The sequence below is a fragment of the Halyomorpha halys genome, unplaced genomic scaffold, assembly GCF_000696795.3.
Source record: "Halyomorpha halys isolate HHAL.00 unplaced genomic scaffold, Hhal_1.1 Scaffold299.1, whole genome shotgun sequence".
NCBI classification, from domain to species: Eukaryota; Metazoa; Arthropoda; class Insecta; order Hemiptera; family Pentatomidae; genus Halyomorpha; species Halyomorpha halys.
This window is the reverse complement of record NW_027107963.1, coordinates 1,513,776-1,529,853: the sequence shown is the minus strand read 5'-3', so window position 1 is coordinate 1,529,853 and position 16,078 is coordinate 1,513,776. Positions and strand designations below refer to the sequence as shown.

Sequence of the window (16,078 nt, the reverse complement as noted above, 5' to 3'; positions counted from 1 at the left end):
TAAATTTTAATCAAATTCTGCACTGATTGAATAAGATTTATTTAACTGCTTACTGTGTATTTTTTAAGTAGTTATATCACTTCAATTTAAAATATTAATTTAAACGATCTTTTAATTTAGTGTGTGTATTGAATTGTTTTGTATATGTGTAAATTATGATTTGCATTGAAAGCTTGTTTCTAGATGTTAAGGATGTTTTGTTTTAGATGACGAGGATTTTGTTCCCAAGAATACGCGAGAGGGGTGGGAGATGGAACCTGCTACATCTTATGCTGAATTTCAACCTTGCTCGGCAGAGTCCCTGAAAATTATGTTGACAAATTTACTGTACAGATAAGTAAAATCAAGTATTCAGGGATGAACTCAAAATGATTCACTCATCTTGTTTCTATGATACACTTTTTAGAAAAACTCGACGAAGTAAAACAAAGTGAAGTATAGAGGTCATGGTTAACATGACCACCTTAGTTAGTAAAAAACATGGAGTGAACGCAATGGTAGGGGGAATGAAGGTCATGTCCACTGAAAAGAGAGCCACAATTTTCTCAAATGAATGATCACTCACTCAGTAAAAAGAGGGGTATCGTATGAATCATTCCATAAACGAATTGCTAATCTACTATGCACTTAGAGTGTGTTAATATTGGAGCTGCAATTAGGAATGGGGTCGTACCACAATTTTTGTCATACAAACTTCTGTTTCCTGTGAGGTACCCATGGTTTTTTCGTTCCGTCCCAATCGAAAGACAATAATCAATAGTTAACAGTTCTTCCCGGATTAGTAATGTCCTGTTGGGTTCCCGTTCCTTGGTTGGAATTGGTTGAGCGGATTAACATGGGACGTTTTGGGTATTAAATAATTCGACCCAGAACAAGACTCTATAAGAAAAGTACCAGGCCCTGCTCTCAGAATGCTTAGGAGATTTTCATTTATAAATTCTCCCGTGGTATAATCCTGAAAATGTTTGTATTGAAGGATAGTCTGTCCGTCTCTAGTTATGTAACGATTTCTTGAATATATGGCTCAACCAATTTATAAATTTGATGGCTAAAGTATTGACCCCTAATGCATTCAAAGCTGATACAAATCTACGTTTATGCAAAATTTTAGCGCATGTTGACTAGTGTACAGGTACGTGATCGCGTACACACACGCACACACAAACGTGCGCACGCAAGCGCACACATCCACTACTGCTTTGCCTAAATTGTAGCTCATAAAAAAATATTGAAAAAATCAATATTAAATATTTGGAATGCAACGACACAATTATCAGAAGGTTTGAGACGAACAGCTATAGCTCTTTAAAGCCGGATAATAAGTGAAATGGATAAGGAAAACTGTGGAATATGGAAAAACAAATAAAATAAAAGGTTTGTAGAAAAGTAACGAGGATAAATTTTAACATGTTTAGTTTAAAATTAATGTTAATTTTCGACGAAATACTCTACTTGCCTCTTGATAGTATTTTTCCTTAAATTTTGAGTTCTACAACTATAAAGGGACTATAATGGACAATAATTAAATGAGATAATCCATTTTATTTTTCTATTCTTTTTTACAATCACTACCTCATTAAAAACATGAATAAGGCTCATGAAAAAACTACTAACTCGAGAAAAAAAGTATATATCTACTAGTAGAACTCTGTTTTTAATGTCAGAAGAAATATTCTAATAACGTAAAATTGATAAATAAATAAATAAAAGGTTGAAGTAAGAAGGCTAGAAAATCACTAAAAAAAACAAAAAAAAACAAAACAGCAAATATAAAGTGGTGCCTTCGAATAAGAAAACCACATCGTAAATGTATCTACTAAGAGGACTATGTCCAAAACGTAGGAAGAAATATTTCATTCATTATACTGTGACGTAAAATTAATAGGAAACAAAATATTGAGGTAAGTAAGAAGGCTAAGAAATAACCCAGAAAAAAAATAATAAACAGAAAATATAAATAGGTGCCTTCGAATAAGAAAACCACATAGTAAATGTATCTTCAAAGAGGACTCTCTCCAAAACTAGTCAAATCAAAATGTTGTTGGATGAAAGATGACTTTTACTTCATAACAATTTTAATCTCTCTCTGATCCGGAAAGCAGATAATAAATGTTGAATCAGCACTGGGAAAAACAAGAACTGATAAATCAGCTTCTATCAAAAAGTGTTTCGAATGATTAAACATTCCAGCAGGCCAATAATGATTAGATGAGTGATTGGAACTGATACTTTAAAATCAGCATAGATAACTTCCGTATTATTTTGAAGGATCTTAAAAGTTCTTTCTAAGCATAATAATATACTATATTGCAAACAGAATGAGCTAGGGAAGGCTGTTCTGTAAAAAGGATACCACATGTTACTAGAATTCCACGCCAGAGAAGTCTCATAAATACTTAATGAATTACTACATACAGAAAACATAGATGAGATATAGGAAACGAAATATAGATTTCGATATCAGTTAACAATATCGATATCGATTTTATACATAATCAAAAATTAATTTAACAAATTAAAGAAATTGTAATTATGGAACAATAATATTGCAAATCACAGGAGTCATATCATACTTTAGCAAAACATAAATAAATCGTAATAATGGAAAATTAAAGCAACGCTATGGCAACCAAAACATAAACATAACAAATATTTGAACAACCGACCAATATTATTAAACAAACAATTGGATATGTTAGTTGAATAAATTGTTAAAAAAACATAAATATTCCAATTATTTCCATTATGGATTATAGACAAATAATATCCAATTCAGAAATTGACATTCTCAAAGTCAAAATATCATAATATTTCTGTTTGATATCGAGATCAAACTTTGGCAGCGATAATAAAATAAAATATTGATATTTAATTAGTGAAAAACTTTGATATTTTAGGAAATTTTAAAAATAAAATATTAAAATTTTTTTATATCGATAATAAATATTGTAATTACTGGTATTATTTACTGAAAATATCGAAATCTTTATACATCTTCTATATCGATATTTGGATTCAATATTATTGGCTAAATATTTCTTGTTGTAATTGGTATTTATTGATTTTTTTTATATCATACAGGAATGTTATAGGACGATGGATAAAACATTTTACTCAAAGAGTTTCTAAAATATAAATCTAATACCAATTCCTCTGGAGTTAAGAAATTGGGATTTTATAAATAGATTGTTGTGTTTGAGTAGAAAAGAAAATTATAATTGCCAAGTGTTAACTTTCGTAACAAACATGGAAAATAAAAATCCAAAACAATTTTGAAAATTAAGGTATTGTTGAGGGATCCGGTAAAAACTGTTGGAAAATGTATAATTTTCCCCTCACAAAAAATGGTTGTTCTAACGTCACTGAATGACATGCCCATTAAGGTATTTGCGTTTTAATTTGTCACAATAGGGATATTTATGATCTTTAGTTTAACATGCTAAATTCAATTAATAATAACCCTTTAATTGCATATCAAACTCTCCAATCCCATATCACAACCCTCGAAGAATGGTGTCGAAATTAGAGAATTAAAATAAATCCCATCAAATCAACTTTAGGGCAGTCGGTAGGTTTATTACGAAGAGAAACCTACCGACTGCCCTAAGTTTCATTTAATAATGTTGATCTTACACCTGTAGAACAGATCTGCTACCTTGGACTACATTTGGACATTAACGATTAACTTGGATCCTCACACAAGACTGAAAAGACATGCAACTGCATGTCGATTTCGACTATTACAGCACTTACTAGAAAAACAGTCTAAACTTTCAATTGATTACAAAAGATTGATCTACATGACAATCATAAGGCCTATCTGGACAAATGGAGTTGAGCTTTTGGGGCTTCACTAAACCTTCGAATTCCTCTTGTATTCAATCCAAAATCCTACGTAAAATCCTCTATGGTCCCTACTTCGTCATAAATATATTCATCCATAAAGATTTTAATGTTATATTTTTAACCAATCTATCCTAAAATAGATATCATTCCTTCCATTATTAACTCCCTACCAATCCAAACCCACTATTTTTTATTACCAACTTTGCTTCCTCATCCATTCCTGACAATCCTCCGAGGCGCCTGAAAAGATGTTTTCGAGGGCTTCTAATCTAGAATTATTGGAGTGCTACCAATGGGTACTTTCTCTACATTCCTGTATCACTCCATTATGATCTTACATCAAATTTATTAAATGTATTTTTATGTAAATGCAGTTGTAAATATCACTAGATACAAAAAAAAAAAACATGTTAAAGGGTTTTAAATGGAAAAAGGCGTTGTAAATGAAGAAATATTTTCTTCTTTTAGCATGTTAAAACGATATCACATTTACCATGGTTGGGATTATGTTAATATATCAGCTAAATGGAGAATGACGTAACGTAATAGACCAGCTGAGCTCCAGACCATTTTGTCTGTTGTCCTTTTTAAAAGGTTAGTTGCTCTTAGCTCGTGTTTAGTCTATATCGTTTTTGTTTAAGGTATTTTTTCAATCCATTAATATATTAATGGATAAAAACAATAATAATAAAGTAATGAAAAAACAAAAAGGAGAGGGAACAAGTGAGGTGGGGGTAAAATGATATGACGAAGCTATTCCAGATTTTATTAGCTTGTAAATTTCTTTTTCTCTCAAAAGAGATTTAAGGCTAGCTCCATACAATTTTGGTAATACTGAAGATCTCCAGTTTTTAGATTTTATTACTAATTCTCTTAGAAAAGGAATTCCATATCTGAAAATTATAATAGAGCAAAGCAAACAATTTCAATACAGTTGTCTATTAACTCATCTTGTGTCTCTTCCTTACAAGTAAGAAGACCAATAAAACACTCTAGTGACCAAACGTTCATATAAATTTCATATTTAACTCACTAACATGCTATGTTGTAACAAATTATTTTAATCGAAACTGAAAAATAAACAAAAACATGAAATTCTGGAAGATTTTGGAAGGAAAGGTTACAAAACAAGTTGTTCAGAAAATCCGCTAAGAGCTCCTCCTAACAATTGGCATGGACTCACAATCCTATACTTATAAAGGTATCTCAACACGCTAGCTAAGCCGTGGTGAACTCCCACATGTGCGAACATGGGGGATGGGTTGCTTGGCTGATACAAGTTGTTCTCGTTTGAGAGTAGGTTGCCGATCCGTCGAGAATCGGGTTTTGGACCCAGATCAAAGGGGGTTGGTGAGAGCTCATGTGTAACATCTCCACCATTGTGTTGGAGTATAGTTACAACTGAGGGCTGTGAAGAGGTTGAAAGTGTTTGTTGTTACTTGTTATAATAAGTTTTATATATAAACTCATTTATTTAAATTTAATTTCATTTAATCTCCTTTCATTTTCTTTTTTTTATATATAAAAATAATATAATCCCAGTGCAATGGCTGAAACTACTTGTACGTCCGTCATTCTCGCGTCTCTGAAAAACACTAGCATATTGATACTGCAATTGGACGGATCCTTTGTTTGCCGAGCATTTGTACAAATCACCGATTCGCGGCAAGTGGCCACACAGGATGACAATCCTATACTTACAACATTTAGCATGTTAAAACTTTTTACATTTAACACAGCATTATGAACGATGTGTTACTATCTATTGTAGCTGTCGGATTTACACATCCGATTTTGTAAATTGATTCAATCTCATTTTGGTGCCCCCTCAAAGTAAAATCACAAGTCACTGGGGCACGTCATATTTCTCGACAGCCTGGTCCCCCTTCGACCACCAATCACACCTTTTTTCATGCTGGCCAGTGTTCCTTGGAAGAACCACTGGAACGGTCAAATTTACACCACCACAAGCTCATTGAAATGCAGAACAAGACGTGAAGAGAAGCCGGCGGCACCCTGGGACCTTACATATCAGCAGCACATGAGACGGCGATCGTCAGCCATCACCGCAGGATCCTGAGAAGCAACCATTCTCTCTTCTTTACTTGCTCCTATAGGGACTAAATTTTGTACTGTTATAAATTACATTATATTATTATATCACATGTTTCCAAAGCGTCTCACAATTAATTTTATCGAACTATAAACATGCAATAAAGGGCTCCCGGTCATAGGGAACATATCGGGCCTCTCAGATTGCAAACAGTAACCTTGTAGCAATATGTAAGTATAAATAAATACAAATGTTCTATCATCAAAGTAAAGTGTACATAGATATACGAACCTCTGAACCCATCGCAGTGATGAAGAACTTAGCCCAAAACGTCCACACATATTTATTTACAAATAATTTTACTCTCACTGTATGCTTTCTTCCTGGAGCGCAACCACCACCAAACTTATCGTTTAAATCTACGGTTAACATATGTACGGTTAGATCCATCATTGTAAATATTTTTTTAATTCACATTCTGTATTCTTATATTATTATTAGCCACTGTTCGCCGTTATTGTTTTAATCGTTTTAATAATAGTCTCGGAAAGTTAATACCATACCAAAATCGGCATAGCACGCCAAAGCAGCGGTGCCGTCTGCCAAGAGCATGTAGGAAAGCTCATATTATCAATTTTAATATATATCTACTATTTTTCATCCTTCCCCGCTGTATATTATTACTCAAAAATTACTATTATACCTGTCAAAGAAGTGGAAAATATTGACAGAAGGAAAGGGCAAATAATTACTTTATCCCTTTTAATGTTTGATCTGAAAATACCTTATTGATTGGAAGGTGAAAGTGAAAATGTTCTCTAACCTAGAAAATAATGAATTATTGAAGGTTATTAAAGTACGTGCTACATTTGATAATGAGATATCATGGTATCATACATTATAAATCTAATGCCACAGATTCAAAGATAAGCATCACTCATGCTCACTTTACATTTTATATAGAAAACTACTAATGCCTCCAGAACGGAAAAAAAAAATTGTTGTATTGTTCGTATAGACAAACAACAATATGCGTTATCGTAATAGATATTCCTTTTAGTGTTGATTGTTATACTGTATCTACGAAGTTATCGAAGTCGTGGGTTTGAGGTTTGCACCTCGTAATAATTTGTTTGTGCCATGAAATGGGCCATGGCACAAACGAACCATTACAGAACTATTGGCGCTAACGCCGAGGCAATGATAGCCTCCAGGAAGGCGTTGAAATAGCTGCAAAAAAAATATTTACAAAAAATTATTATTTAAGCTATTAAAAAATCCCCCCACCCAAACAATTATAATAATAAATAGATTCGATATTACTCTAAACAGGTTCCGGTTTATGCTAGATCTACACGTTTGCCATTAGCCACAAATCCAAGACTTGTGCTAATGCTTGGTAAACAAAGGAAGCAACAAACGTCGGTATCTACATGCTTAAAAAATAAACATAACAAAGAATCGCGAAACGTAAATATCAGCACAGTAGGTGGCAAGTAATAAAAATTCATAGAAATGGAACTACATAACCTATTAATTCAACCTTTATTCTTGATTTTTTTTTCAGAAATATGTTGATTTTACTACCTAGGCATATTATTTATTTATAAATGTACGTTAGTGCTGTGTTAAGCCGAAAATAAACCGCTAAAGTTGATTAACAAGATTTGAAACAATGTATTTATACCAAATCGATATAATTTTAAAATATACAACCATAAACAAGAGTTAATAATTGAATCCAAAGGTTGGAGAAATTCTTCAATTCATTAAAACTCGAAGATTATTAATATTTATCGGTTGGCAGTTCTAAAATAAAGCTAACTGAAAACAGCAGGACGAGCGCTCTTTGATTTGTGCCCAAAAACCGACTTTGAATGGATCACCCACAAATTCAGGCCAAGTTCAGCCAATCCAAATAATGATCCACACACTTGAGCCTGCGCGATTAGTCATAGTTTGGCAAATTTATAGAGGCACCTTTATAAAAACAGAGTGGCAGTAATGCCAATCGGCCATTGGTTGTCTTTCCATTCGTAATTGTAATTCATACAAGCTATCACGTATTACTCCTCCAGTTCCTTCACCCCACATAGTTGGGACGAAATTTGGCGATGCTCAAATATCTGCCTACGCTGATGACATAGCCATATACTCGGCAAGCATGAAGCAGACAAGGCCATGCGCTAACAAATTACGAAACATAAACACTCACATCAACTTTGTGGGTTGATCAACCCACAAAAAACGGACGCCATCGCTTTCTCATACAAGAAAACTCCAAAGAGAGCACCAAAACTCAACGAACAGACAATGTTCCGGGTAACCTGCGGCAACCGAAAGGTTGAATCGGAAAGGCTGTCATATATAGGATTAGTAGCGCCGCATGTAGCCAACAGCCAAATCTCAACTCCTCAAGCGCTCTCGGTGGCAAGAGAAGGAACCCAGACTAATGAGATAGCCATCTTTTCTTCAGCCAGAGAAGCAGTACATCTTTTCTTTTTGTTCACTCATCAGTATTATCTACCATGAGTGAGTAGAGTTACTGGAGTAGTTCCCAGCAGTAGAGGGGAGAGAGGCTTAGAAATGCGGAGGGAAGAAAGAAGAATGAAGTAAGTCCACATGACAATAATTAACATTCACCACCACATAGTAATCATCATCAACCACCTCATTATCTACAATTCCATAGCCCAGCCATTCAAAATTTACTAACCATCTAATCATAAATGTTTTATTTCGGTCACCCCCTACACTAATTGTAATTGTAACTTAAACAATAGAATTTTATTTTTCATTCAATCATGTTTCCTTTTCAATTATACAGTCAACTCAAACCCAACCAGCCAACCAAAAGTCAAGTGTTCATGGCATTAAGGTGAAGGTATGCTTTATACAGACAATACAAACCAATAAACATCTCATATACCTCGGCATGAAGGTAGAAACACACCTATCTTTCACTGCTCAAATACAGAACAGAATAAAATTGTTAAGTCAAAGTCATACCAACTTAAACACCTCATCTACTCACCAGGGCTGTCACTCAGACTCAAATTACTCATTTACAACGTAAGCAATTTCGGTGACGTAGATATTGGTGGAAATAAATTGGGAGAAGTAGACAGCTTTAACTATTTATCTTCTAAGGAATCTACTAAAAAGAAAATTTTTGAGGAAATAGAAGCGAAATTAAAGGCGGCAAATGCTTGTTATTTTTCAATTTCGAAATGAATAGTGTGCTCATTCCGTCCAAAAACTTAAAAGATAGAATTTACAAATACATCCTTCTCACTGTTCTTTAAGGATGCGAAATGTGGCTTTTAACACCATATGAATAACAGCGCCTTAAGGTTTCTGAAAATAAAGTATTGGACCGAAAAAGGATTGGTCAGCCTGAGAATATAGAAGGATACACAACGCTGAATTGGGGGAACTGCACCCGGTAAATATAAATGAGGTTATACCTCTGCAGTGTGGGACATAGTAATGAACGGATCGCTAAAATGTCAATCTCTGAAGGAGTAAAAATTCAAAACGTAGATTGGAGGTTTACCTTAAGACTGATTCAGCAGATTTGGGTTTGGATGGGTGTCATTGGACAGATGTTTGTAGAGAACGCGGTGTCTGCATAGAACCTTCGGGTTCACTTATTATTAATAATTTCTGAGAAAATCTAAAACCCTTATAACTTCAACCATCCTTTGATTTTTAATTAGATGAAGTTTCCGATATACTCTTTTGTCCATTTTAAAATCTAATTTCTCCTGTAAGAAACCCATCAGTTCGCTGAAAACTACAATTTCATTGAACTACGCAGTATTTCCAAAATAGTCTTGTTTGTAAAACGAAACGGGCAACATTATGTGATGCCGAAAATATGACAAGTATGTGGAGTTCGGTGAAAGTCAAGTTCTCAGCGAATTGGTGAGTTTTCTAACTCAAGGAATTAAAATTGAAACGACAAAGCAGTAAGTCCGAAACGTTATCTAATTAATTAAAAAAAGATAGTTGGAGTTGTGAGGGTTTTTAATGTTATCACATTATTTGAAAAAAAAAAATCATGCGGTTAGGCTTTGTTATTCTCAAATACTAAATGATGTACCTTATATTACGAGCTGAAGAAGAAAACGTTTTGTTTGTTTTCGAAATCACTAATGATCAGTCAAATCTCTCCTACAATGGAGTAAAAATCACATTAATTTTAGCATAATATGATGTTTAATACAGGACAATAAAGGCATCGAAGTATTGTTTCAAGAGAAGGCACATAATTAGAGGGAAATATCTCCAATCTAGCCAAAAATACTGCTTATGAATTGGGGACAGAAGTCCTCTGAATGTTTGCCTTACGAAACCATCTGAAGATTTATTTTGGCTTTCATAATTTTATGAATCGTCAGGTTAGTTAGAATCTAGGAAAATATTCGAAGAATTACATGTCGATGTATTTTACACTGAAGTGATGTGAGTTCTAATTCGAACAGATTCTACTCACTGCTGTGCGGTTTAAAATCAATAATCAATGCAGACATACAGTTGCGCAACTGATGGCTGTAAATACGACCGATACGCGCAGTATGGAAACTCAGCTCTCTAATAATTTTGGAAGAGCCGCCGTTATCAATTTGGTTCCCACGATAACAAGTTATATTTGCATAAGGTTGGAATAGACCGTATCGAAGGCGGCAGATGGAGGGAGAACCTTGAGGCGTGACGTCATAACTATTGATGTAGGAGTTGGCTCTGATGGAGTGTATAGCCGACGTGGGATCAATGCTGCGAGGATGTCTACGCTACCACTCGAGGCCAGCAGTCCAACTTGTGTATGGTTCGATAGCGGTACCATAGGAATGCTAACGGAAAGGTTGGGTCTTGTTGAAGCCAGGGGAAAGGCACAACTCAGCGGCAGCTGCTTCATAAATAGACTCCAACAATTTTAGGCAAATGAAGGTTTCCTCGCTGCATACGTTTTTAGTCGAGGAAAATACCTTTAAAAATTAATACACTTGCACGTTTCATAAACACTTTTTTTAAATTTATTTATTGACATTTACAACTTTATTTGCGTAAAAATGTTATCTATTAAATTTTATATAAGATCATAATGGTTTCATGAATGCATGTAAAGAAACTACCCATCGGTAGTACTCTAATAATATTTCTATATTAGAAGGTCTCGAGCCATCTTCATTTCAGGCGCCTCAGAGGATTGTCAGGGATGGAAGAGGAAACAAGTAAGTTTGGGTGGTTAGGTAGTTTATAATGGAAGGATTGATATCTGGCTCGGGACAGATGGAACATTAAGGTCTTTATGGATGATCTTATCTGTCACAAAATGGGGAGCATTGAGAATATTCCCAAGGATTTGGGATTGTCAGAACTGGATATGAGAGGAATTCAAAGGTTCAGTGAAGCCCTGAAGCTCAACTCTGTATGCCCATATAGGTCTTATTCTACTTTATTTAAAATAACAATCCGTTATCATAAAAATTGTGTTTTTTTAGTGAAATTTAGAAGATGGGTACACAACCAAGTGGATATGATTATGTCAATATAACCCGGAATTTATTTGTAAAAACAAAAAACCGATCACATAAAGAAAACTGACCCAACAGAAATCGTCTTCAGTTTAATGGCTGTTCTAATCACATAGAAAAATATAAAACTTAACAATTACTTCTTTTTTATTATTACTTAGTTTCATTTAAAAACATGGGGAACATGAGAGGCATTGCAGAAAACAATGCCTTACAATTATCGAAAGCGGCTCGCACGAATTCGTCCAAAGTTAGTGAATAATTTGAGATTAGTGTAAAATGATACAGTATCTAATTCAAAAAAGCAGTTTATTTTTCTTGTTACAGATATTTTTCGGCCCAAAGTTAAAGGAAATTTAAGAATTATTGTAAAACCGATTGTTCCACAACAACAAATTTTCATAATTTCTAAAATTAGCTCGTTCAAATAAACAAACTCTTGCAAAGTCAGCAGATATTTAACAATTTAATAAATATAAACTACATCATATTCCACTGAGAGGATAAGTATCCAGCTCTTAGTATGAGATTTTGGGTTACATAAATAAATAACAGTTTAGTTCATTTGCGGAGGTACTGACAGAAATTAATACAAATAATTTCGGCTAATATTAGTTTCGGCATGTATCTCATTCGATTTCCTTGATACGCTGGGAAGTTTGAGAAAAAAAAATAAGAATCCTCCAATGCCGTTCCATCATAATATGAACAAAACCTCTGTGGGTCCAAAGTATTATTTGTATGGACCAACACTAAGACGAATTGCATGTTTACCTGAATGCCATAAGGTTCAACATAATGATGTGATCTTAATAAAATCAATAATGGTATGCCTCTATCGACTTTGTTAATATCACGACATGATAATTGATTGCGTAATCGAAAAACGCATTTACTTTGGTCCCTCTCGGCAATGTCAAATTCCAAAAGACTACAACACTGAAGAAAAAATATGTTCTTTTCTATGTGATGTGGATGCTTTCCTGTTTTCTGGATGAAATGTTATAATTTTTATTATCTGTAATGATTGATTCCGTAATATCCCATCATAATCATCATACTACCGTTTTCTGATACTAATCATACTACGACTGTTGACTACTGCCAATCATTAAAATTCCTAAAAGGGAAACAGATCAAGATAATATGTTGTCACACTTACATTAACAACATTATAGAATTGCGAATGGTAAATTTTTCTATAATGTGGGTTTAGTCCGACATTTCTTTGCTGATGATTTGGTCTTTTCTTTGTTTCAAGTGGAGATATATAATACTGCTACAGAATTAGATTTCCGAATAAAATGGAAAAGCTACTAAGATTTTGGTGGTATTGACTTTTACGATAATACAAGTTATAGGAAAGGGAAGTACATATTACGTTTTACTTATTGCTGTATTTTATTGTTTTACTGCACCTCTACCTCTAGATCAGCTTAATCAACTATAGTGTACAAATCTACACCATTAGAAATAATACGGTTAGAAAATGAAGTATATGACTGTCAAGGCCGGTTCAGACAAACAACGTGGTCGCCTAGGGCGGAAATGTCCAAGGACGAAAATTTTTATGGTGGACAGTTGAATGGTGGGAGAAGTTTTTCGTTTAATTAACTTTTATTTACATTAGCCAAAACGTACGTGTTCTCCACATGTTCTGAGAAGGTTGTAAATCGATTCATACCTTACGTTCCGTTATGCTTCCACACTATACTTCTGTTTATCTAAAATACTACAAAGTATAAATTGATAGATGAAACCGAAAATGATTATACAAATGTAATTGGTATGGGAGGAAAACGGGAAATATATAGTGAATCGTTCTGAAATCCGAGCTACTTAAGGGGTGGTATTGTAAAATGGGAATTACGATTTCAACAGTTGCAAGCCTGCATCCCACCATTACCTCCCCACCTGGCGTGACGTCAACAAACTGCGACATCACGAGCAAATTAGGGTCTCTTTATTTTGACCTTTTCTGTGCAAGCAAATTTAAAAATGTTCCAAAACAAATCAAACACTAATCAGGTAAGTGTTATTTTATTTAACGCTTAAACAAATGGTATCGATGGAATGTGTGGTTAGAACGGGAAGGGGACCACGTGGTAGTGGTAGCTTGTACAGTATATTCAAAGAATGGTTCTCAAGTCAGGTGGGCTGCGAGAGCATTTTGGGTGTCTTACAATACATTTTTGGCCTGGACTTGGTATTAGTTGAAAGGTTTAACCAGGTAAATGCACTACAAGAGTGCTTCAGAATCCACTAGGGAAACTTTTGTCTGAGTCAGGAATTGGGAAGACCCGCGCATAGTTCAATGTCTGGGATTTGGGTTGCCTGATTTTTACAAGTTGGAAACTACTTCTAAACATTACTAGTACTGGGTTGTAAAATAAAGTTCGTATCGTTTTTAAATATTTCAATTTAATCTTCTCTGTGTTTATAAAATCATGTGTCAGCATTGGTCACAGACAACATTAATCAGCATTTTATTTATCTATTTTAGTTTATCCGCTACCCCGTCATTTATGACATACGTTGTGGTTGTCCTACACGTTAACCTTCTTAACTAAGAGGGAAGGTCGAGTTTTCATTCCGTGGGGCTGCCACAGCACAGAGTCAACACGTAACATCGTTTCGATACTCAGGTGAAGTTCGACGGTTAGGCTAAAAGCATGAACATAGGGACGGAGGGACTAATTTGACCCGGTCTCCAAGGCTATAGGACCCCTCACACTAATTCTCCTGGTTCGAAATTTTTTTTTCCTGGTCATGTGAAAGGTGACCAACATTAGAAATTAAGAAACTACCTTGTGCTTACTAAAATAATGGATTATTTTCTTTAATGTAATTTTGTTTTGTTTATTTTGCTTTGTTCATTTTTATATAAATTTTCACGTATCTTAAATCATTTTCAACCATGCCTTAGCTTACTTTTTTATCATGTTATCTATTATTTTACTTTGTTATATTATCTTAGTTGTTTGTATCGTTTTTAGCCCTGAGGCGAAACGTTTGCTCCCAATAAATAGTTTAATTACTAATTCAGTTCTTTTGACCGCACCCACCACCTACCATCTTCCTTTTATTTATTACATATGGTCAATTAAGGATCTTCCATTATTATTTCCTATTTTTCTATTATTTAACTATAATGGGAGAAATATTAGAACTTATTCAACTAACTACAATTTAAAATGAATATACTAATAAAAATCCATTATGGTTAATGTTAATATTATAAGGAAAAAAGGAAACCTTTGGAACTTTATATTTCATAGAGGCATATATTGCGTAATTACAAAGGTGTGTATCTTACAATGCGCAGATTAACGAATTCCTAAGTTCGGATAACAGTACCAGTTACCTTTTTTCTATTTGCCCATTCAAGTATTTCTCTCATCTTTACTTGGCTGATATTCCTTCCTTATTACCTGCCTACCTGCCCTCTTGGGAATGCACTTCTCATGTTCGGTTAGCCCTTTTGAACAGATTATGATTGATTATCCTAAACTGAACCCTTGGACGTGATGTGTTCCTTTGACGAGACCCGTCTCCTCCTTTCTTACGCTAGTGCTACCTGCTTCCTGCCCGCAGTGTTACGATCCACCCAGGGCGTTGACCCTATGCTCGTTCACTTGGCCCACATCCCTCACAACAAAACGTTATTTTCCTTCTCATTGTCAACCGATTGAGTTTTATTTTATTCGATTCGTGTCCAAAAATATCGGTATCTTCACACGTTACTTGTTATTACTATTTGTATTCTTTTCACAACGAATAAAATTTAATGCAACTATGTAGAATACTAGGGGGTATACCATGTCTGTGCATTTAATTGTACTACTCGTTACTCAATTTTTTTTTTACTTTATTTATTTTATTCACAACTGTAAATAATATTTTAAAACCAGCGAATGAGATGTATAAAAAAAAAATGATGAAGGCATGAAGATTAAGGCCATCCAATGATACCTCTCCATTAAAATTGAAATCTAAAAATCAATTTAAGAGGTCCCTATCCAAGCTCCTTCGAAATGCCATCTCGTATCTGGTAAGTTTCCTGTTGCTAGTCCTTGAAATAGAGGGTTAGTGTGTATTGGTAGTTTTTTTTTCTAACCTCCTATTTATTAATTTTGAATAAATTGCAATTATATACACTTACTTAATCTAGGAAAAATTATATATACACATATTTACATTTTATCTTGTTTTGCCTGATGGCATTATAAGATGAGGAAAAACATTGTCCGCTGAAGGCGGTTTGTACATAAGTGGCATGATAGCCGGGGGCTAACAATGGCACCATTTGTCTAAATCATTTATTATTAAGGGCACCGCGGAAAAAAATCCCATTAATTAGGGAGCCGCAAACCGAATTATTTTATCGTCAAACTTATACATAAAATGTATATGAAATGGCATTTTAGGTACTGAACCTAATAAATCTTCTAAATAAATAACTGCAAAAATCGGGGCAATGGGAGATCCAATGGGGCATCGGAATTTTCGGATACACAATTTTTCGTTAAATTATCTATTATACATAAAGTTAGTAGTTTGATGAATTGTGTTTTAAGGATAGCTGGGCTTTTGATCGAGTCTGGCACCCGGGACTGCTTTACAAACTCCGTAAATTCTT

At 34.2% G+C, this 16,078-nt stretch overlaps 1 long non-coding RNA gene across 3 annotated transcripts in view; it reads left to right on the top strand.

Moving 5' to 3' along the window:
• Positions 1-16,078, top strand: part of LOC106680922 (uncharacterized) — a 42,757-nt gene that overhangs the window by 746 nt on the left and 25,933 nt on the right. Inside the window, exons 2-3 of one of the 3 annotated variants that reach the window (XR_010843139.1) lie at positions 207-1,374; positions 11,407-11,613. This is a non-coding gene — a long non-coding RNA (uncharacterized lncRNA). Of the gene's footprint in view, positions 1-206; positions 1,387-11,406; positions 11,614-16,078 lie in introns of those variants that run through there. The other 2 variants (XR_010843140.1, XR_001343166.2) reach the window with 2 other exon arrangements.